Source organism: Eleutherodactylus coqui, chromosome 7 (genome assembly GCF_035609145.1).
Source record: "Eleutherodactylus coqui strain aEleCoq1 chromosome 7, aEleCoq1.hap1, whole genome shotgun sequence".
NCBI lineage: Eukaryota > Metazoa > Chordata > Amphibia > Anura > Eleutherodactylidae > Eleutherodactylus > Eleutherodactylus coqui.
Window position 1 is genome coordinate 200094718 of NC_089843.1, and position 24172 is coordinate 200118889.

The 24172-nt window shown below is 50.6% G+C and overlaps 1 pseudogene; it reads right to left on the reverse strand.

Moving 5' to 3' along the window:
* Positions 1-11033: 11033 nt before the first annotated feature.
* Positions 11034-11240, reverse strand: LOC136574096 (U2 spliceosomal RNA; annotated as a pseudogene).
* Between the last annotated feature and the right edge of the window lie 12932 nt (positions 11241-24172).

A 24172-nucleotide genomic window follows, 5' to 3' on the forward strand; every position in this document is an offset into this window, starting at 1 on the left:
CAGTTCCATACTCACAGTACCTGCGTCAGGGATGATGGTGGTGCTGTCATCTGTATCCTCATCATGCTGGGGTTGGGCAGCTGCAGACACTTGTAGCTGGGAGGCCGTGGCTGCCTGATGATCGGCTGTAGTAACTCCCAGGGGGGCAGCAGGGGGGCACTCTGTGCAGCAGGCTCAGCGCTGGAGACCTCAGAGGGCAAACTCTGAGGTACAGGAGCTCCCATCGGGTTTACCTCTGCTGCGGTTGCTGTTGTAATCCCTGGCTGTTCTGGCTGGAGTCCTGAGGTGGACGCTTGATTTTGCGCAGTTGTCCGAGACAGTGGCGGCAAGCGACAGGGGGCCTCAACCACAGGCATCAATTCTTCTGGTTCAGTAACCCCAGTGTCCAAACCGCTTTCAAAGAAAATGGGTCCTCTTCCAGTGCGAGCTGCATCAGCATAACTGCGGCTCGTCATTAGTCCCTTGGGGCAGTTCTTTGCCAGGTGCAAAATGGAGCCACACAGGTCACATTAGTGAGGCTTAGGGCACTGTCCAGCCTCATGGCCGTGTACTCACAATTCCTGCAGCAGCGGCCATTAGGACAGAAGTCTTGTGTGTGTCCAAACTGCAAACACAGCCTGCAGTAGCGGGGCTGGCCTGGGTAGGTCAAATATCCTCTGTTGCCTCCCAGGGAGAAGGAGGATGGTGGGGGCTTTACTCCTCCGATGCCATTAGGGTCTGTGCGAAAACGCACCCAGAAACGCAGCTTGCCATTGGGGATCCCAAAAGCATTCTTCAGCTTCACTCCTCCACGCACATTGCTGCAGTATCTCTGTAGGAACGCCACCACATGAGAGAGCTCAGTGAAGGGGTTAAATAGATGCAGAGTCACTGGCTTCTCATCCATCTGGAACAGTGGCAGCAGGATGAAGTCGCTCAGCTTCCCTTCTTCTTTCAGCAGCTTCCAGCGTTCAAAGATATTCAGGCAGAAGCTGTTTGTCTCAAAAGAGACATCAAACAGTCCTTTGCCGGTGTGGTCTTGCAGGCAGAAGATGTCAGCAGCTTTCAGCTTCAGTGCTTCAAAGAGGACTTCCTGGACGAAGGTTCCCAGCTCCACTCTTCTGCAGGAATCTGGCTTAACCAGAAAGCGGATGGTGTTCCGTATAGCCTTAGGCTCCATTTCACCACTCCAAGCGATCCTCTTCTCCGACCCACATGTGATCTTAGCCAAAAGGCCGAGAAGCGATAACCCGAAACGGGTTTCACCTGTAGCCCGGCCCGCCCAACTCCACTTCCAAGGCTAGAGACAACACGCTCAGCCAGCACTCTGGGCGCACCCACAATGCACCCAGGCAGCCGGGAGAATTGTAAAACTTTGCATAGCCCCGCCCCACGTCTTCTCAACCGCGCCCAGCCTCACACCCTCAGTCCTTCTTCTTGCACCGTGCTCACGCATCCTAGGCTTGCAGAGCCTGCTGCTGCTGCAGGACTCGTCAGCTCCCTACACAGGACGGTTAAGCCGGCGATGACACTAGAAGCAAGCACTAGTTTGTCTCTGAAGGTGCGTCGGCCGGTCGGCTGGAGGGATCTCTTTGGCCGGCCGCATTTCGAGTGGGGACGGATGGAAACTTTTTACCTAAAATGAGGGAAATTGGCTTCGGCCCCATAGGGCTTTATTGCCTTCCCCTGGGCCAGCATTAGTAGACCCTAGTAAGGAGAATAATAGAGCGGCATGGTCATCCGAAGAACTTAAAAACATACAGTAGGCCTTTTTTTCCCGCCATACATACATAACTACAGATTTTATATTTTTTTTACATATATATATACACACACACACACACACACACACACACACACACACACACAAACAATCTTAAATCTATCTTTAATCTATATCTACAAAATCTATAATTCAGAAATAATCCATATCTATATTCTATAGAGATGAGCGAACGTACTCGTCCGAGCTTGATATTCGTGCGAATATTAGGGTGTTCGGGATGCTCGTTACTCATAACGAGTACCACGCTGTGTTCCAGTTACTTTCAGTTTCCTCTCTGAGACGTTAGCGCGCTTTTCTGGCCAATTGAAAGACAGGGAAGGCATTACAACTTCCCCCTGTGACGTTCAAGCCCTATACCACCCCCCTGCTGTGAGTGGCTGGGGCGATCAGATGTCACCCGAGTATAAAAGTCGGCCCCTCCCGCGGCTCGCCACACATGCCTTGTGAGTTAGCTGAGGGACAGTGGTATCGTGCTGGAGCTGCTGTAGGGAGAGCGTTAGTAGTTAGTGTAGGCTTCAAGAACCCCAACGGTCCTTCTCAGGGCCACATCTAATAGTGTGCAGTACTGTGTTAGCACTGTATTTTTATTTTTTTTTCAAAATTGGATCTGCAGAGCATTGCGCCCTGCAATAGGGACAGAAGTGGTGGTTAGGCAGGGAGAGTGTTAGCAGTGAGTGTAGGCTTCAAGAACCCCAACGGTCCTATCTAGGGCCACATCTATCCGTGTGCAGTACTGTCCAGGCTGCTGTTAGCAGTGTTGCATATTTTGTTTTTTTTTTCAAAACCGGCTGTGCAGACCATTGCACCCGGCATTAATACTACAGGGATAGAATTGTGTAGGCAGGGCCAGAAGACATACATTACTCATTGAATAGACGCAGTGTGGCTTGTCCTTTGAAAAACAAGGGAAACAATTCTATTCTGCCTGCCTCTGACAGTCCCCAGGGCTCTGGGTACGTGTGTGCTGCGTGCAGAACGTTAAAAAAAATCAGACGCAGCCAGCTACGTTTTACTGCAGGCTTGCGCCAATTTTTTTCCTGCATGGGAAATCCATGATCTGCTGGAGCCAATAACTTTGCATCACTGCAGTTCTCTGACACATTTGCAGGGCCACAACACAGTTATTAAACTTAGTAGTATTCATTGAATAGACGCAGTGTGGCTTGTCCTTTTAAAAAACAAGGGAAAAAATTCTATTCCGCCTGCCTCTGACAGTCCCCAGGGCTCTGGGTACGTGTGTGCTGCGTGCAGAACGTTAAAAAAAAATCAGACGCAGCCAGCTACGTTTTACTGCAGGCTTGCGCCAATTTTTTTCCTGCATGGGAAATCCCTGATCTGCTGGAGCCAATAACTTTGCATCACTGCAGTTCTCTGACACATTTGCAGGGCCACAACACAGTTATTAAACTTAGTAGCATTCATTGAATACACGCAGTGTGGCTTGTCCTTTGAAAAACAAGGGAAAAAATTCTATTTTGGCTGCAGGCTTGCGCCAATTTCTTTCCTAGCTTGGAAATCACTGGTAATACAGCATGCTGAGGGGTAGGGGTAGGCCGAGAGGACGTGGACGCGGCCAAGGACGCGTAGGCCCAAGTGAGGGTGTGGGCACAGGCCGAGCTCCTGATCCAGGTGTGTCGCAGCCGACTGCTGCGCGATTAGGAGAGAGGCACTTTTCTGGCGTCCCCACATTCATCGCCCAATTAATTGGTCCACGCGGGAGACCTTTATTAGAAAATGAGCAGTGTGAGCAGGTCCTGTCGTGGATGGCAGAAAGTGCTTCGAGCAAGCTATCATCCACCCAGAGTTCTGCGCCGTCCAGTGCTGCAAATCCGAATCCTCTGTCTGCTGCTCCTCCTTCCTCCCAGCCTCCTCACTCCACTACAATGACACATGCTCAGGAGCGGAAGACTCCCAGGAACTGTTCTCGGGCCCCTGCTCAGATTGGGCAGCAGTGGTTCCTCTCCCACCAGATGAGTTTATCGTCACTGATGCACAACCATTGGAAAGTTCCCGGGGTCCGGGGGATGAGGCTGGGGACTTCCGGCAACTGTCTCAAGACCTTTCAGTGGGTGAGGAGGACGATGACGATGAGACACAGTTGTCTTGCAGTGAGGTAGTAGTAAGGGCAGTAAGTCCGAGGGAGGAGCGCACAGAGGATTCGGAGGAAGAGCAGCAGGACGATGAGGTGACTGACCCCACCTGGTGTGCAACGCCTACACAGGACAGGTCTTCAGAGGGGGAGGCACGGGCAGCAGCAGGGCAGGTTGCAAGAGGCAGTGCAGTGTCCAGGGGTAGAGGCAGGGCCAGACCAAATAATCCACCAACTGTTTCCCAAAGCACACCCTCGCGCCATGCCACCCTGCAGAGGCCGAGGTGCTCTAAGGTCTGGCAGTTTTTCACCGAGACGCCTGACGACCGACGAACAGTGGTGTGCAACCTTTGTCGCGCCAAGATCAGCCGGGGAGCCACCACCAACAGCCTCACCACCACCAGCATGCGCAGACATATGATGGCCAAGCACCCCACAAGGTGGGACGAAGGCCGTTCACCGCCTCCGGTTTGCACCGCTGCCTCTCCCCCTGTGCCCCAACCTGCCACTGAGATCCAACCCCCCTCTCAGGACACAGGCACTACCGTCTCATGGCCTGCACCCACACCCTCACCTCCGCTGTCCTCGGCCCCATCCACCAATGTCTCGCACCGCACAGTCCAGCCGTCGCTAGCGCAAGTGTTGGAGCGCAAGCGCAAGTACGCCGCCACGCACCCGCACGCTCAATCGTTAACCGTCCACATAGCCAAATTTATCAGCCTTGAGATGCTGCCGTATAGGGTTGTGGAAACGGAGGCTTTCAAAGCTATGATGGCGGCGGCGGCCCCGCGCTACTCAGTTCCCAGTCGCCACTACTTTTCCCGATGTGCCGTCCCAGCCCTGCACGACCACGTCTCCCGCAACATTGTACGCGCCCTCACCAATGCGGTTAGTGGCAAGGTCCATTTAACTACGGACACGTGGACAAGCACAGGCGGGCAGGGCCACTATATCTCCCTGACGGCACATTGGGTGAATTTAGTGGAGGCTGGGACAGAGTCAGAGCCTGGGACCGCTCACGTTCTACCCACCCCCAGAATTGCGGGCCCCAGCTCGGTGGTGGTATGTTCGGCGGTGTATGCTTCTTCCACTAAAGCACCCTCCTCCTCCTCCTCAACCTCTGTCTCGCAATCTAGATGTGTCAGCAGCAGCAGGACGTCGCCAGCAGTCGGTGTCGCGCGGCGTGGCAGCACAGCGGTGGGCAAGCGTCAGCAGGCTGTGCTGAAACTACTCAGCTTAGGAGATAGGAGGCACACGGCCCACGAACTGCTGCAGGGTCTGACAGAGCAGACTGACCGCTGGCTTGCGCCGCTGAGCCTCCAACCGGGCATGGTCGTGTGTGACTACGGCCGTAACCTGGTGGCGGCTCTGCAGCTCGGCAGCCTCACGCACGTGCCATGCCTGGCCCACGTCTTTAATTTGGTGGTTCAGCGCTTTCTGAAAAGCTACCCACGCTTGTCAGACCTGCTCGGAAAGGTGCGCCGGCTCTGCGCACATTTCCGCAAGTCCCACACGGACGCTGCCACCCTGCGCACCCTGCAACATCGGTTTAATCTGCCAGTGCACCGACTGCTGTGCGACGTGCCCACATGGTGGAACTCTACGCTCCACATGTTGGCCAGGCTCTATGAGCAGCGTAGAGCTATAGTGGAATACCAACTCCAACATGGGCGGCGCAGTGGGAGTCAGCCTCCTCAATTCTTTTCAGAAGAGTGGGCCTGGTTGGCAGACATCTGCCAGGTCCTTCGAAACTTTGAGCAGTCTACCCAGGTGGTGAGCGGCGATGCTGCAATCATTAGCGTCACCATTCCTCTGCTATGCATCTTGAGAAGTTCCCTGTAAACCATAAAGGCAGCCGCTTTGCGCTCGGAAACAGAGGCGGGGGAAGACAGTATGTCGCTGGATAGTCAGAGCACCCTCCTGTCTATATCTCAGCGCGTTCAGGAGGAGGAGGAGCAGCATGAGGAGGATGAGGAGGAGGGGGAAGAGACAGCTTGGCCCACTGCTGACGGTACCCATGCTGCTTGCCTGTCATCATTTCAGCGTGTATGGCCTGAGGAGGAGGAGGAGGAGGAGGATCCTGAAAGTGATCTTCCTAGTGCGGACAGCCATGTGTTGCGTACAGGTACCCTGGCACACATGGCTGACTTCATGTTAGGATGCCTTTCTCGTGACCCTCGCGTTACACGCATTCTGGCCACTACGGATTACTGGGTGTACACACTGCTCGACCCACGCTATAAGGAGAACCTTCCCACTCTCATTCCCGAAGAGGAAAGGGGTTCGAGAGTGTTGCTATACCACAGGACCCTGGCGGACAAGCTGATGGTAAAATTCCCATCCGACAGCGCTAGTGGCAGAAGGCGCAGTTCCGAGGGCCAGGTAGCAGGGGAGGTGCGGAGATCGAGCAGCATGTACAGCCCAGGCAGTGCAACAGTCTTTAAAGGCCTGGACAGCTTTATGGCTCCCCACCAAGACTGTGTCACCGCTCCCCAGTCAAGGCTGAGTCGGCGGGAGCACTGTTAAAGGATGGTGAGGGAGTACGTAGCCGATCGCACGACCGTCCTCCGTGACGCCTCTGCCACCTACAACTACTGGGTGTCGAAGCTGGACACGTGGCCTGAACTAGCGCTGTATGCCCTGAAGGTGCTTGCTTGTCCTGCGGCTAGCGTCTTGTCGGAGAGGGTGTTTAGTGCGGCTGGGGGAATCATCACAGATAAGCGTACCCGCCTGTCAACCGACAGTGCCGACAGGCTAACACTCATCAAGATGAACAAAGCCTGGATTTCCCCAGACTTCTCTTCTCCACCAGCGGACAGCAGCGATACGTAAGCAATACGTAGGCTGCACCCGCGGATGGAAGCTACGTTCTCTCTCACCATCCAAAACGGGGACATTTCTGCTTCATCAATCTGTGTCTAATATTCCTCCTCCTCCTCCTGCTCCTCCTCCTGAAACCTCACGTAATCACGCTGAACGGGCAATTTTTCTTAGGGCCACAAGGCTCACTCATCTAATTTTTCTAAACAATTTTTATATGTTTCAATGCTCTTAAAAGCGTTGAAACTTTAACTTTAACGAAAAATTGGTTCAACTGGGCTGCCTCCAGGCCTAGTTACCACTTAAGCCACATTAACCAAAGCGATTAATGGGTTTCACCTGCCATCTTGGTTGGGCATGGCCAATTTTTACTGAGGTACATTAGTACTGTTGGTACACCAATGTTTTGGGGCCCTCACCTACAGTGTAATCATAGCAATTTGTATGTTCTTCGCCTGCACTCATGGTACAGAAGTGTGTGTGGGGTTGGCCTACACTTTAGCTACATAAATGTAACTTGGGCCTTGGCTATACTGCAGCTACTGAAATGGAACTAAGACTGCGCTCCCACTATACTGCTGCTTCGGAATTGTTCCTGGGGCCTGTGTAGGCTGCTACTATTACTGAAATGGAACTAAGACTGTGCTCCCCCTATAATGCTGCTAGTGATATGTTAGTGGGGCCTGTCGCTAATGCTACGGCTGAAATGTTACTAATTCTGGGCTCTGCCTATACCGCTGCTAATGGTATGTCTCTGGGGAGTGGAAACAGAGGCTTCCCAAAGACATGATGGCGGCGAGGCCATTTCCCACCAACGCTGTTACTGTTAAGGTGCATATAACCACGGACACGTGGAGAGGACACGTAGTGCCTCCAAAACATCCCCCGCCACGGCCCACTTAATCCTGGCCACATTCCGAAAACCAACAAAATAAAACCGTGCTACTAGGTCCGCAGTCACCACCACATTACCACCAACGCGGTTACTGTTAAGGTACATATTACCAGTCTGACTGGGGCATGCAGTGTGGGCCGAAGCCCACCTACATTAAGCACGACATTACTACCTCAGCTGTGTTGGGCAATGCAATGGGATATTTTTGTGTATCGCCGGTGGGTTCCAGGGAGCCACCCATGCTGTAGGTGCACACGGAGTTTAACCTACATGTATCCACTTGTAAAGAACCCCAGTCTGACTGGGGCATGCAGTGTGGGCCGAAGCCCACCTGCATTAAGCACGACATTACTACCTCAGCTGTGTTGGGCAATACAATGGGATATTTCTATGTACCGCCAGTGGCTTCCTGGCACCCACCCATGCTGTGGGTCCACAGGGAATTATAAATGCATCTGTTTCCACTTGTAAAGAACCCCAGTCTGACTGGGGCTTGCAGTGTGAGCCGAAGCCCACCTGCATTAAGCACGACATTACTACCTCAGCTGTGTTGGGCAATGCAATGGGATATTTCTGTGTACCGCCGTTGGCTTCCTGGCACCCACCCATGCTGTGGGTCCACAGGGAATTATAAATGCATCTGTTTCCACTTGTAAAGAACCCCAGTCTGACTGGGGCATGCAGTGTGGGCCGAAGCCCACCTGCATTAAGCACGACATTACTACCTCAGCTGTGTTGGGCAATGCAATGGGATATTTTTGTGTATCGCCGGTGGGTTCCAGGGAGCCACCCATGCTGTCGGTCGACAGGGACTTCACAATAGGGAGTTGTACCTGCCTATGTCTATGAATTAAAAAGCCCGGTCTGACTGGGGCATGCAGAGACACCTTGACAGAATGAATAGTGTGTGGCACATAGGTTCCCCATTGCTATGCCCACGTGTGCAGCTCCTGATGGTGGTGGCACAGGATTCTATTTCTCATTGCTTCTGTACAGCATTGTGGGCTATCGCCCCGCCCCTTTTAAAGAGGGTCGCTGCCTAGCCGTGCCAACCCTCTGCAGTGTGTGCCTGCGGTTCCTCCTCATGGCAGACGCACTTCTAAATAGACATGAGGGTGGTGTGGCATGAGGGCAGCTGAAGGCTGCGCAGGGACACTTTGGTGTGCGCTGTGGGGGGGAGGGGGGGCGGTTGGGCAGCATGTTACCCAGGAGAAGTGGCAGTGGAGTGTCATGCAGGCAGTGATTGTGCTTTGTTGGAGGTAGTGTGGTGCTTAGCAAAGGTATGCCATGCTAATGAGGGATTTTCAGAAGTAAAAGTTGTTGGGAGGGGGGGGGCACTCTTGCCGCTATTGTGGCTTAATAGTGGGACCTGTGAACTTGAGATGCAGCCCAACATGTAGCCCCTCGCCTGCCCTATCCGTTGCTGTGTCGTTCCCATCACTTTCTTGAATTGCCCAGATTTTCACACAAGGAAACCTTAGCGAGCATCGGCGAAATACAAAAATACTCGGGTCGCCCATTGACTTCAATGGGGTTCGTTACTCGAAACGAACCCTCGAGCATCGCGAAAAGTTCGTCCCGAGTAACGAGCACCCGAGCATTTTGGTGCTCGCTCATCTCTAATATTCTACATAATTAATAAAGATAGATAGATAGACTCACATACATACATACATATATGCTGTATGCAAATGAACCAGGTGTTTGGAAGGCTGATGATGTCACTCCATTGTGATGTCATCAATTTAGAAGCATTAATACCGGGCTTGGCAGCCATTTTAGTCAGTCTCTGCTGCAGCTGGGAGACGGGAGATGGTCTTTATCTCTACCAAGAAGCTGCAGAACTACCGGTAACTGCATCATTTAATTTTATTCAATATAGGTTTTATTGGTTTCATGGAGGGGGGGAAACTTTTGCCTTATCTCAAAGCAATGTAAAAATAACTTTGACAATGAAACTTAATAAATAAATTTCGAGTTGAACTATATCATGTTTGTCTGTGATATTTTATAAGGTCTACAAACAGGGGAATGAGGGGAGGGTAAGGGGGGGAGTGGTAAGGGAGGGTAGGTATCTAAGACACGGGAGAAAGAAAATGAAACAAAAAGGGGGGGGTGGGCTCCGGGATTGTTGTTTCTCTTTACGATTGTGGTTTAAACGTGTTACTTACATGTCCCTGTCTGTAACCACCTAGTAAATAGGGGTGAGCTCCGGGCATCTATCCATATCGCCCAGGTGTGATACAATTTATCATAGCCTGACGGCTCATCTAGAAGCCTCATTCTCTCCATACGCTCTATTTCGTGGATCATTGTTATTTTTTGCGGAGTGCATTTTTTATGCAGCACACAAGGGGGAGACAGCGGCCTACCAAAATCTAGTTGGCTGCTGCTGTGGCTTTCTTTTTTTTAAAAAAAAGGTAGCTTCCGTTCTTCCATGGTGAGGAATAGGCAGGGAGGTTCCGTTTTTGCCAGCTGGGGAATGCTTATAGGCAAGGCCTTATCCCTGGTGGTGCATGTAACGTCAGACCACGTTTCAGACATGTAGCAGCAGCATTCAGTCAGTGGCTGACAAACGAGCTCCATGCAAGTTTACATTAAACAGACACATTTCTTTCTTTACTGTATTGACTGCGGTCTGTAATCGAGCGGTTGAACTGTTTCTGTGTCCATGCATTGAATAAAGCAATACATCCTTGGAAAGTAGACGTCCGTTCGTTGGAGTTCTTTGCTCCCCAAGTGTTGCTCCATCTCTAAGCGTTGGCCTGGATCTTCATGGACGAATACTGCCCATCCCACGTGGAGCGTGTATCTCAGCCTGCGTGGAGTGCTGCAGTCCAATGAGGTATTCCGTGCTACATAGCAAGCCTCGGGCCTGTGTGATTGGGGGTCCGCTGCTGTCTGTCCACTCTGAAGCGCGCAGGTCACTCACACAGGCTGGTTGGAATGGCCTAGCATTATGCTGATCCGGAGGTGTAACTTGAAGCTGCGGGGCCCCAGTACAAAGTCTGGAACTGGGCCCCCAAGCTATAAAGCTTCATTGATAGCATTGGTTTGCAATGTGGAGAAGAGAGACTTTATGGGCCCCCTCGGGCTCCGGGCCCCAGGTGCGACCGCACCCCCTGCACATACACCCATGACCCGAATACGTGGAGCATACAGACGCAGGCTGCCAGGATACGCTGTGCCTGCCCGATGTTTCCAACTTGGCTATTAGCGCAGCGGTAGGTACGAACTATAGAGTGCAGCTGGCATATGAACTGTGTGTGAGTGTGTGTTGTTTTGCTTCCAGTTGTACCTGTGCTGTGCACACTCTGGCAGACGCAGCTGCTCAGTGGATACAATGTTGCGAGCTCCACGGCAGCAGACGGGCTGAGTGTCAATCAAAGTGCTTGGTTGTTAGCCGCCACAGCTGCGCTGCACCTCTTGCTCGTCGTTTCTGTTTTTGAATACTGAAATAAGAAAGGGGGTGCACCGGTCCTGGAGGTACTGCAATACCAGGTCAATGCGTGGAGTGGACAGAGCAAGCTCTTTTTCCAGCTCCCTGTTCTAAAAATCCATTTAATATATGGTCCCCAGATAGGGGACGTATAAGATATTAAACTGATAAGAACAGATTTTTTACATTTATATATTTATTACGTATCAAATCATTAACAACAAAAATCAATAATTGCAATAGATAAGGTCAGAAAAAATGGACAATCATTCAAAACAACATATTCCATAGGTGAATGTTCCACAAACTGAGGGCTTTTCTACTCCCCAGATTCTTCTTGTCCAGCAGGTAATACATGTAAAGTTCACTTTTTGCTAGTTTCAAACAGTCTCTTACATTTATGCAGTCTCTTTTAAATAATAAAATGTTCCTCGTTTTCCATAATGCGTTTTTATGCAGCTTAAAGTGCACCACAGGACTATTTCTTTGTCTGGTGTCATATTTGAAAATACACCGTAAAAAATAACTTCGTGGCTCAAAAAATCAATGCCAGCTAAAAACTTTAAAAACTGGCAACACTCCCTCCAGACCTCCTGTGCAAAAAAGCAGTTCCACATTATGTGCAAGACAGTCTCATCATCGCCACATCGTTGTCGGGGACATACCGCTGTATTACTTAGCCTCCTTCTGTGCTGGAAGTCCCTTGTCGGCAGACACTCGTGGACCGTCATCCAGGCGATATCTTTGTGGTCGTTGGTTGGATAAGGTGCGTGCACTCTCCTCCAGATGGAAGCGCATCTGCTGTAAGAAAAACTTAAAACAGGTGTCATTATCTCTCGCCTTTTAACTTTGAAAACCAACTTTCTTGAGTCTTTTAAAATCTCTGAGCGGAGAGAATCCAGGCAGTACAGTTTTATTATCCTCTCTAAGATGACATACTGTTTAGGCGAGAATATTAAAACCGGAGAGGTCAGTGGAAATGACACCCATTTCCGCTTCCTAAAAACATGTCCGGCCGCGTACCTTAAAAAGTAGGACCAGGTGTTATCTAAGGACATGGTTTTAAAACAGAGGCTAAAAAATTTTGAGTGCAAAAATAACTTAATCTCTGGAACGTTCTTACCTCCGAGGCCATGCGACTTGTACATAGTTTGCCTACTGAGCTTCTCAAACTTTGAGCCCCACACAAACTGGAATAGCATTCTCTGCAGCTTCTTTGTGGTAACTTCATTTGGAGGGAAAACAATACTCAGGTACAGCATGATGGGGAGCAGGAGGGCCTTAATAATTAATACTTTCCCTTCTAGGGTCAGCTTCCTGAGCTTCCAGAAGTCGATCTTTTTCTGTATCTTCTCTCTGACAGCTTCCCAGCTTTGGACTCCTTCGTTTTGTTTGTCAACTACTACACCTAAGATCGTGATTCCATCTGACTGCATCTTCAGGTTGGGGATGACCACATCTGACAAGTCTCCAATGGTGAAGCAGCTGCTCTTATTTACATTCAACTTGAAAGCTGAGGCTTCACAAAAAAAACTCAGTTATTCTTATGGCTCGCCTCAAAGCTGCTGGTGTGGTACAACAAATAGAGATGTCATCCATGTATCCTAGGATTTTGACTTCTTTCCCCTGACCGCCAGGGATTGGCACACCTTTAATCACTTTATCCCTCCGGATCATTGATAATAAGGGTTCTATTGCACAGATAAATAAAATCGGTGACAAGGGGCAGCCTTGCTTGACCCCTGAACGCAGCTGGATCTCTTCTGTTAATGAGCCATTTATTAAAATTTTGCTAAAAGAGTCCTTATATAAGAGTGCAATCTGTTTTATAAAACTTTCAGGAAAATGCATTGCTTCTAAAACCGCCCATAAAAACCTATGTGAGACACGGTCAAAAGCCTTCTGAAAATCAAGCGATAAAAAGGCTACACTTTGCTTCCTGTCTTGTTGGTACCAGATGATGTCTCGGATGAGATTCAGGTGCTCATGTATTCCTCTTCCTGGTACTCCGCACACTTGGTCCGCATTAATGACTTTATTTAAAACCCCTTTAAAACGGTTTACTAAAACTTTAGACATTAGCTTGTAGTCCACATTCAGCAGTGTGATGGGTCTCCAGTTCTCCAAACGGGTTCGTTCTCCCTTCTTGAACAAAATAGAAACAACTCCACTCCTCCAAGACAGGGGCAACACCTCACGTTTAAAGGCTTCTTTAAAAACTGCATGCAGATCAACGCTAAAAAAGTCCCAAAATGTTCTGTAGAATTCAACCGGTAAACCGTCAATACCCGGGGTTTTCCCATACGAGAGACTCTTAATAGCAGCATCTAACTCTGGCAAAGTGACTTCTGTGCAAAGTGTCTCTTGGTCTTCTTTCTCTAATTTGCCCTGCAAGGCACCCAGAGCATCCTCAGTAAATGACCTGGCCATGCGTTTTTCATCAAAAAGCTCTTGATAAAACTCTTTTGCTTTGGTGAGCATGCCTCCTGACGATGTCTCACCTTCTAGTTCGGTAATCATTTCTTTGGTGGAAACGACTTTCTTGAAAAAAAATCTAGAACATTTCTCGTCGCTCTCCATAGTTTTTACTTTAGAATTATAGATCAGTTCTTTACCTCTGGAGTGAATTTCTTTAGTGATCTCTCTCTTTGTGTTGGCAATAATATCTTCCATATCCACTCCATTGGCCTTCAGTTTGTAGCAGGTCTGCAGCTTGGTGCAGAGCCTTCTATGCCAGCTATTTTTTTCTCTTGCCCTGGTGATACTGGCTTTTACAAAACACTGCTTAATCTCCTTTTTGCTTTGCTCCCACCAGTCCAGCAGGGAAGCGTAGCGGTCTTGCCTGTTCTTCAGCTTCTTATAAAAAGCAATAAACTCCTCTCTGATGCTGGGGTCTTCTAGCAGTTGTGTGTTCAGTCTCCACACACCTCTGTCTCTACAGAGGCCAGGCAGTTCTAGTTGCGCAAGTATTAACTTGTGATCTGAGAATATGTTAGAGACCAAGTCCATTGACCTGGCGACAACTTGTTCTGTCCCACATATTAAGACGATACGAGATTTCGAAGTCACGCTCTCCCAGGTATATCCTGGATCGCTCTTGTGCAGTACTCTCCAAATGTCTTTAAGTCTGAAGTCATCTAACAGGTTCTTAAGTTGTTTCTCTGTCTTGTCTTTTCTGGGCACCTCAGCACCCCCTCTCTTCTCCCCAGGCAGGACACAATTAAAATCGCCACAGATTATCAAAGGCAAAGAGCCTGGCAGGTAGTACTGTAGATCCTCAAATAGCTGGGATCGCTCCTCCTTCAACGGTGAGGCATAGATAGATAGCAGCCTGAACTCTACTCCCCGGAAGCTTACATTAAGGAGAAGGGCTCTTCCAGGAACGACCTGTAAAAAGGAATGGACTTTAAATTCATGTGACTTAAACAGAACTCCGATGCCCGTCGCCCTGTTCTCATTGTCTCCAGACCATATGGATGGTCCCAAAGTCCAGCTTTCTCTCAAATCAGCATAGTTTGGGCTGTAGTCAATCCCACACTCTTGTAGGCATATAACATCACAGTTCATGGTGGACAAATAAGAAAACAAGGCAGCCCTTCTTGTAGGACTCCTCAGGCTTCTCACATTTAGTGAGGCGATTCCAATGTTGCGGGCCATTTAAGAGGTCAGGCACTACTGCTGTCCGAGTCCGTCATAATCCCAGCTGTTCCAGGGCTCGAGACGTTCTCTGACGAATCGGAAAACTTGATGTTAGTTGGGTCAGAAGGGGGTGGTTCCGCAGGGGGGTCAGGGAGGTGCAGCCTAGAAGGAACCGGTTTATAGAGGCGAGTGTCTGAAGTCTCAGTGGATAATGTTTTCCCCGGTTGTAAAGAGCTGGATTTTACCAGCACCTTTTTTGCAGTGTCTTGTCTTTTGTCAGCCGCCTTTTTCCTTTTCCGCTGTACTTCCCACTCCATCTCACCCTCGATATCTTCGATGTTGGAGCCCTCGGCAGCAGCAGAGGGGCTTTCCCCGGCTTCAACTTCAGACCCCTCTGCCACTGGCACATCCCCCTCTGGATCATCGGACACCTTAGACCAGTCAACAGGAATATTGGTGTCATCAGTCAGGTCCTTGACCAGCTGTTCTTCAGGGACAACGCTAGCTGGTGATGTTTGCGCCTTAGACGTGCCCTCCAATACAGGCTGTTTTTTGAGCACATCCGCATACGATCGGCTGCTTTTTTTCAATGGACAGTCCTTAAAAGTATGCCCAGACACTTTGCAAATGTTGCAGACGATTGTGTTTTTACAGCTCATGGTAGCATGCCCTTTCCTGTAGCATTTCTTACAAACCGCTACCTCCTCCTTGCAGGTTTCATACACATGCCCGAACTCCATGCACTTTCTGCAGAATAAAGGCATTCCAGGGTAAAAGACGATCCCGATCCCTTCCAATCATAAAGCTCGATGGGGGGTGCCTTAATCCCTCGATTCCTTCCGGGCTCTGCTGGAATTTGACAAAGAACTTGTATTTGCCAGTCCATAACTGCTCTGAATTCAGCACCTTATGAGAGAAACGTACTTCAGAGCAGTAGTTTCACAGAAAGCGGGTGATGTCATCAAAGTCCACATATGGATTGCTCATATGGACTACCAGAGGCTTCTCACCTCCAGAATAAAGCACCACAAAAGATAGTCCTTTTAGGTTCTCCACGTGCAGGTTCGCATTAATCTCACGAAAGCAGTTCTGGCAAGCTGCTTCAGACTCCAAAGTAAGAATAAACCGTCCAGGCGAGTCTTGCAGGGCCAGAATATCCTCCCTCTTGATCTTCAATGTTTTCAGCAGGATAATCCTTACGAAGAAGCCTAGGGAGACCTTATCCTGCACTTCATCAGCAATTTCGATCTTGAACGAATTCTTCAGACGTAGATCACCGGATTCCGCATAACGGATTGTAGCCGCCACGTTCTCCGACATCTTCAAAGGAATATAGCGATCGCCTTCCCAAGTATCTTCGCAAGTCCGCCCCCAATAGCAGCGAAGGGCTTAAGATGCACGAAGCACCGATGCCCCAAGGCCGAGGGTACGACAGGCTCAGAAACATCTGACCAGACCACATAGATCTTAGCCAAAAGGCCGAGAAGCGATAACCCGAAACGGGTTTCGCCTGTAGCCCGGCCCGCCCAACTCCACTTCCAAGGCTTGAGGCAACACGCTCAGCCGGCACTCTGGGCGCACCCACAATGCACCCAGGTTTCTGGGAGAATTGTAAAACTTTGCATAGCCCTGCCCCACGCCTTCTCAACCGCGCCCTCCCCCCCCCCCCTCAGTCCTTCCTCTTGCACCGTGCTCACGCATCCTAGGCTTGCAGAGCCTGCTGCTGCAGGACTCGTCAGCTCCCTACACAGGATGGTTAGGCCGGCGATGACACTAGAAGCAAGCACTAGTTTGTCTCTGAAGGTGCGTCGGCCGGTCGGTTGGAGGGATCTCTTCGGCCGGCCGCATTTCGAGTGGGGACGGATGGAAACTTTTTACCTAAAATGAGGGAAATTGGCTTTGGCCCCATAGGGCTTTATTGCCTTCCCCTGGGCCAGCATTAGTAGACCCTAGTAAGGAGAATAATAGAGCGGCATGGTCATCCGAAGAACTTAAAAACATACAGCAGGCCTTTTTTTCCCGCCATACATACATAACTACAGATTTTATATTTTTTTACATATATACATACATATATATATATATATATATATATATACACACACACACACACACACAAACAATCTTAAATCTATCTTTAATCTATATCTACAAAATCTATAATTCAGAAATAATCTATATCTATATTCTACATAATTAATAAACATAGATAGATAGACTCACATACATACATACATACTGTATGCAAATGAGCCAGGTGTTTGGAAGGCTGATGATTAGAGATGAGCGAGCACCAAAATGCTCGGGTGCTCGTTACTCGAGACGAACTTTTCGCGATGCTCGAGGGTTCGTTTCGAGTAACGAACCCTATTGAAGTCAATGGGCGACCGGAGCATTTTTGTATATCGCCGATGCTCGCTAAGGTTTTCATTTGTGAAAATCTGTGCAATTCAAGAAAGTGATGGGAACGACACAGCAACGGATAGGGCAGGCGAGGGGCTACATGCTGGGCTGCATCTCAAGTTCACAGGTCCCACTATTAAGCCACAATAGCGGCAAGAGTGCCCCCCCCCCAACAACTTTTACTTCTGAAAAGCCCTCATTAGCAATGGATACCTTAGCTAAGCACCACACTACCTCCAACAAAGCACAATCACTGCCTGCATGACACTCCGCTGCCACTTCTCCTGGGTTACATGCTGCCCAACCCCCACCTGCATGACCCAGTGTCCACAGCGCACACCAAATTGTCCCTGTGCAGCCTTCAGCTGCCCTCATGCCACGCCACACTCATGTCTATTTATAAGTGCGTCTGCCAGAGGAACCGCAGGCACACACTGCAGAGGGTTGGCACGGCTAGCCAGCGAGCCTCTTTAAAAGGGGCGGGGCGATAGTCCACAATGCTGTACAGAAGCAATGAGAAATCCAATCCTGTGTCACCGCCATCTGGAGCTGCACACGTGGGCATAGCAATGGGGAACCTATGTGCCACACACTATTCATTCTGTCAAGGTGTCTGCATGCCCCAGTCAGACCGCGTTTTTTTATAAATAGTCACAGGCAGGTACAACTCCGCAATGGGAATTCCGTGTGCACCCACAGCATGGGTGGCTCCCTGGAACCCACCCGCTGTACATAAATGTATCCCATTGCAGTGCCCTGGACAGCAGAGCTAACGTCAGATGAAATGCAGGTGGGCTTCGGCCCACACTGCATGCCCCAGTCAGACTGGGGTTCTTTAGAAGTGGACACAGATGCATTTACAACTCCCTGTGGACCCACAGCATGGGTGGCTCCCTGGAACCCACCGGCGGTACATAAAAATATCCCATTGCATTGCCCATCACAGCTGAGGTAGTAATGTCATGTTTAATGCAGGTGGGCTTCGGCCCACACTGCATGCCCCAGTCAGACTGGGGTTCTTTAGAAGTGGACACAGATGCATTTACAACTCCCTGTGGACCCACAGCATGGGTGGGTGCCAGGAAGCCACCGGCGGTACATAAAAATATCCCATTGCAGTGCCCAGCACAGCTGATGTAACGTCAGCTCAGCTGTAATGCAGGTGGGCTAAAAATTAATTTGATTACACTGTAGGCGAGGGCCCACAAAAATTGCTGTATCAACAGTACTAATGTACATCAGAAAAATTGCCCATGCCCAACCAAGAGGGCAGGTGAAACCCATTAATCGCTTTGGTTAATGTGGCTTAATTGGTAACTAGGCCAGGAGGCAGCCCAGTTAAAATAAAAATTGGTTGAGGTGAAAGTTTCAACGCTTTAATGAGCATTGAAACGTATAAAAATTGTTTAGAAAAATGATAAGACTGAGCCTTGTGGGCCTAAGAAAAATTGCCCGTTCGGCGTGATTATGTGAGGTTTCAGGAGGAGGAGCAGGAGGAGGAGGAGGAATATTAGACACAGATTGATGAAGCAGAAATGTCCCCGTTTTGGATGGTGAGAGAGAACGTAGCTTCCATCCGCGGGTGCAGCCTACGTATTGCTTAGGTATCGCTGCTGTCCGCTGGTGGAGAAGAGAAGTCTGGGGAAATCCAGGCTTTGTTCATCTTGATGAGTGTTAGCCTGTCGGCACTGTCGGTTGACAGGCGGGTACGCTTATCCGTGATGACTCCCCCAGCCGCACTAAACACACTCTCTGACAAGACGCTAGCCGCAGGACAAGCAAGCACCTCCAGGGCATACAGCGCGAGTTCAGGCCATGTGTCCAGCTTCGACACCCAGTAGTTGTAGGGGGCAGAGGCGTCACGGAGGACGGTCGTGCGATCGGCTACGTACTCCCTCACCATCCTTTTACAGTGCTCCCGCCGACTTAGCCGTGACTGGGGAGCGGTGACACAGTCTTGCTGGGGAGCCATAAAGCAGTCAAGGGCCTTAAAGAGTGTTGCCCTGCCTGTGCTGTACATGCTGCCTGATCTCCGCGCCTCCCCTGCTACCTGGCCCTCGGAACTGTGCCTTCGGCCACTAGCGCTGTCGTATGGGAATTTTACCATCAGTTTGTCCGCCAGGGTCCTGTGGTATAGCATCACTCTCGAACCCCTTTCCTCTTCGGGTATGAGAGTGGAAAGGTTCTCCTTATACCTTGGGTCGAGCAGTGTGTACACCCAGTAATCAGTAGTGGCCAGAATGCGTGTAACGCGAGGGTCACGAGAAAGGCATCCTAACATGAAGTCAGCCATGTGTGCCAGGGTACCTGTACGCAACACATGACTGTCCTCACTAGGAAGATCACTTTCAGGATCCTCCTCCTCCTCCTCCTCCTCAGGCCATACACGCTGAAAAGATGACAGGCCAGCAGCATGTGTACCCTCACCAGTGGGCCAAGCTGTCTCTTCCCCCTCCTCCTCCTCCTCACCGCGCTGAGATATAGACAGGAGGGTGCTCTGACTATCCAGCGACATACTGTCTTCCCCCGGCTCTGTTTCCGAGCGCAGAGCGTCTGCCTTTATGGTTTGCAGGGAACTTCTCAAGAGGCATAGCAGAGGAATGGTGACGCTAATGATTGCAGCATCGCCGCTCATCACCTGGGTAGACTCTTCAAAGTTTCCAAGGACCTGGCAGATGTCTGCCAACCAGGCCCACTCTTCTGAAAAGAATTGAGGAGGCTGACTCCCACTGCGCCGCCCATGTTGGAGTTGGTATTCCACTATAGCTCTACGCTGCTCATAGAGCCTGGCCAACATGTGGAGCGTAGAGTTCCACCGTGTGGGCACGTCGCACAGCAGTCGGTGCACTGGCAGATTAAACCGATGTTGCAGGGTGCGCAGGGTGGCAGCTCCGTGTGGGACTTGCGGAAATGTGCGCAGAGTCGGCGCACCTTTCCGAGCAGGTCTGACAAGCGTCGGTAGCTTTTCAGAAAGCGCTGAACCACCAAATTAAAGACGTGGGCCAGGCATGGCACGTGCGTGAGGCTGCCGAGCTGCAGAGCCGCCACCAGGTTACGGCCGTTGTCACACACGACCATGCCCGGTTAGAGGCTCAGCGGCGCAAGCCAGCGTTCGGTCTGCTCTGTCAGACCCTGCAGCAGTTCGTGGGCCGTGTGCCTCTTATCTCCTAAGCTGAGTAGTTTCAGCACGGCCTGCTGACGCTTGCCCACCGCTGTGCTGCCACGCCGCGCGACACCGACTGCTGGCGACGTGCTGCTGCTGCTGACACATCTTGATTGCGAGACAGAGGTTGCGTTGGAGGAGGAGGAGGAGGAGGAGGAGGGTGGTTTACTGGAGGAAGCATACACCGCCGCAGATACCACCACCGAGCTGGGGCCCGCAATTCTGGGGGTGGGTAGAACGTGAGCGGTCCCAGGCTCTGACTCTGTCCCAGCCTCCACTAAATTCACCCAATGTGCCGTCAGGGAGATATAGTGGCCCTGCCCGCCTGTGCTTGTCCACGTGTCCGTTGTTAAGTGGACCTTGGCAGTAACCGCGTTGGTGAGGGCGCGTACAATGTTGCGGGAGACGTGGTCATGCAGGGCTGGGACGGCACATCGGGAAAAGTAGTGGCGACTGGGAACTGAGTAGCGCGGGGCCACCGCCGCCATCATACTTTTGAAGGACTCCGTTTCCACAACCCTATACGGCAGCATCTCAAGGCTGATAAATTTGGCTACGTGCACGTTTAACGCTTGAGCGTGCGGGTGTGTGGCGGCGTACTTGCGCTTGCACTCAAACACTTGCGCTAGCGATGGCTGGACGGTGCGCTGAGAGACATTGGTGGATGGGGCCGAGGACAGCGGAGGTGAGGGTGTGGGTGCAGGCCAGGAGACGGTAGTGCCTGTGTCCTCAGAGCGGGGTTGGATCTCAGTGGCAGGTTGGGGCACAGGGGGAGAGGCAGCGGTGCAAACTGGAGGCGGTGAACGGCCTTTGTCCCACCTTGTGGGGTGCTTGGCCATCATATGTCTGCGCATGCTGGTGGTGGTGGCTCCCCGGCTGATCTTGGCGCGACAAAGGTTGCACACCACTGTTCGTCAGTCGTCTGCACTCTCAGTGAAAAACTGCCAGACCTTTGAGCACCTCAGCCTCTGCAGGGTGGCATGGCGCGAGGGGGCGCTTTGGGAAACGGTTGGTGGATTATTCGGTCTGGCCCTGCCTCTACCCCTGGCCACCGCACTGCCTCTTGCAACCTGCCCTGCTGCTGCCCTTGCCTCCCCCTCTGAAGACCTGTCCTCAGTAGGCGTAGCAAACCAGGTGGGGTCAGTCACCTCATTGTCCTGCTGCTCTTCCTCAGAATCCTCGGTGCGCTCCTCCCTCGGACTTAATGCCCTTACTACTACCTCACTGATAGACAACTGTGTCTCATCGTCATCGGCCTCCTCACCCACTGAAAGGTCTTGAGACAGTTGCCGGAAGTCCCCAGCCTCATCCCCCGGACCCCGACTCGGCAGCCAGAGAATTCTGAGTTGCAGCAGTGGACGGCGCAGAACTGTGGGTGGACGATAGGTTGCTGGAAGCACTTTCTGCCATCCACGACAGGACCTGCTCACACTGCTCATTTTCTAATAAAGGTCTACCGCGTGGACCCATTAAATGTGCTATGAATGTGGGGACGCCAGAAACGTGCCTCTCTCCTAATCCCGCAGCAGTCGGCTGCGATACACCTGGATCAGGAGCTCGGCCTGTGCCCACACCCGGACTAGGGCCTCCGCGTCCTTGGCCGCGCCCACGTCCTCTAGGCCTACCCCTACCCCTCTGCACGCTGTATTACCAGTAATGCAGAAACAGAGCGCTGTAATTAAATGTGCCGCTTATTGGCCTGTGGTTGGAGGCTGACTTCGCTTATGGAACGCCAGGAAATAATTTGGCGCACGCCTGCTGTAACACTTAGCTGGCTGCGTATTTATTTGTAGAACTACTACCCCCAGCAGACACGGACCCAGAACACTGAGCACAGTGACAGGCAGGCCAAATAGATTTTTTGCCCAATATTTTTTTGAATAGGACCACTGCGTATATTCAGTCAATAATATATGTCTTCTGGCCCTGCCTACACAATTCTGTCCCTGGAGTGTGTGACAGAACTGCAGAGTGTCGCACTGTTATTAACTGCAACAGAGCGGTGATTTCTGAGCCAGGAAATAATTTGGCGCACGCCTGCTGTAACTTAGCTGGTTGCGTATTTATTTGTAGAACTACTACCCCCAGCAGACACGGACCCAGAACACTGAGCACAGTGACAGGCAGGCCAAATAGATTTTTTTCAAATATTTTTTTCAAAAGGACCACTGCGTATATTCAATCTATATGTCTTCTGGCCCTGCCTACACAATTCTGTCCCTGCAGTGTGTCACGGCACTGCAGTGTTGCACTGTTATTAACTGCAACAGAGCGGTGATTTCTGAGCCAGGAAATAATTTGGCGCACGCCTGCTGTAACACTTAGCTGGCTGCGTATTTATTTGGAGAACTACTACCCCCAGCACACACGGACCCAGAACACTGAGCACAGAGACAGGCAGGCCAAATAGATTTTTTTCCAATATTTTTTAGAAAAGGCCCACTGCGTACATTCAATCAATAATATATGTCTTCTGGCCCTGCCTACACAATTCTGTCCCTGGAGTATTACTGCAGGGCGCAATGCTCTGCACGGCCGAAATACCAAAAAAAAAAAATGTGCAACACTGCAAAAAGCAGCCTCCACACTACTGCACACGGTTAGATGTGGCCCTAAGAAGGACCGTTGGGGTTCTTGAAGCCTACAATAACTCCTAACGCTCTCCCTGCCTCCACACTTCTGTCCCTGGACTATTACTGCAGGGCGCAATGCTCTGCACGGCCGAAATACCAAAAAAAAAATGTGCAACACTGCAAAAAGCAGCCTCCACACTACTGCACACGGTTAGATGTGGCCGTAAGAAGGACCGTTGGGGTTCTTGAAGCCTACACTAACTCCTAACACTCTCCCTATAGCAGCTCCAGCACAATACCACTGTCCCTCAGCTATGTCACAACGCATCTGAGGCGAGCCGCGGGAGGGGCCGATTTTTATACTTGGGTGACACCTGATCTCGCCAGCCACTCACTGCAGAGGGGTGGTATAGGGCTTGAACGTCGCAGGGGGAAGTTGTAATGCCTTCCCTGTTTTTCTATTGGCCAGAAAAGCGCGCTAACGTCTCAGAGATGAAAGTAAAAGTAACCCGAACATCGCGTGGTACTCGTTACGAGTAACGAGCATTTTGAACACGCTAAAACTCGAACGAGTATCAAGCTCGGACGAGTACGTTCGCTCATCTCTACTGATGATGTCACTCCCTTGTGATGTCATGAGCCAGGTGTATGGCAGGCTGATGTCACTCCATTGTGATGTCATCAATTTAGAAGCATTAATACCGGGCTTGGCAGCCATTTTAGTCAGTCTCTGCTGCAGCTGGGAGACGGGAGATGGTCTTTATCTCTACCAAGAAGCTGCAGAACTACCGGTAACTGCATCATTTTTATTTTATTCAATATAGGTTTTATTGGTTTCATGGAGGGGGGGGGGGGGGGGAACTTTTGCCTTATCTCAAAGCAATGTAAAAATAACTTTGACAATGAAACTTAATAAATAAATTTCGAGTTGAACTATATCATGTTTGTCTGTGATATTTTATAAGGTCTACAAACAGGGGAATGAGGGGAGGGTAAGGGGGGGAGTGGTAAGGGAGGGTAGGTATCTATGACACGGGAGAAAGAGAAAATAAAACAAAAAGGGGGGAGGCGGGCTCCGGGATTGTTGTTTCTCTTTACGATTGTGGTTTAAACGTGTTACTCACATGTCCCTGTCTGTAACCACCTAGTAAATAGGGGTGAGCTCCGGGCATCTATCCATATCGCCCAGGTGTGATACAATTAATCATAACCTGACGGCTCATCTAGAAGCCTCATTCTCTCCATACGCTCTATTTCGTGGATCATTGTTATTTTTAGCGGAGTGCATTTTTTATGCAGCACACAAGGGGGAGACAGCGGCCTACCAAAATCTAGTTGGCTGCTGCTGTGGCTTTCTTTTTTTTTTGAAAAAAAAAAGTTAGGTTC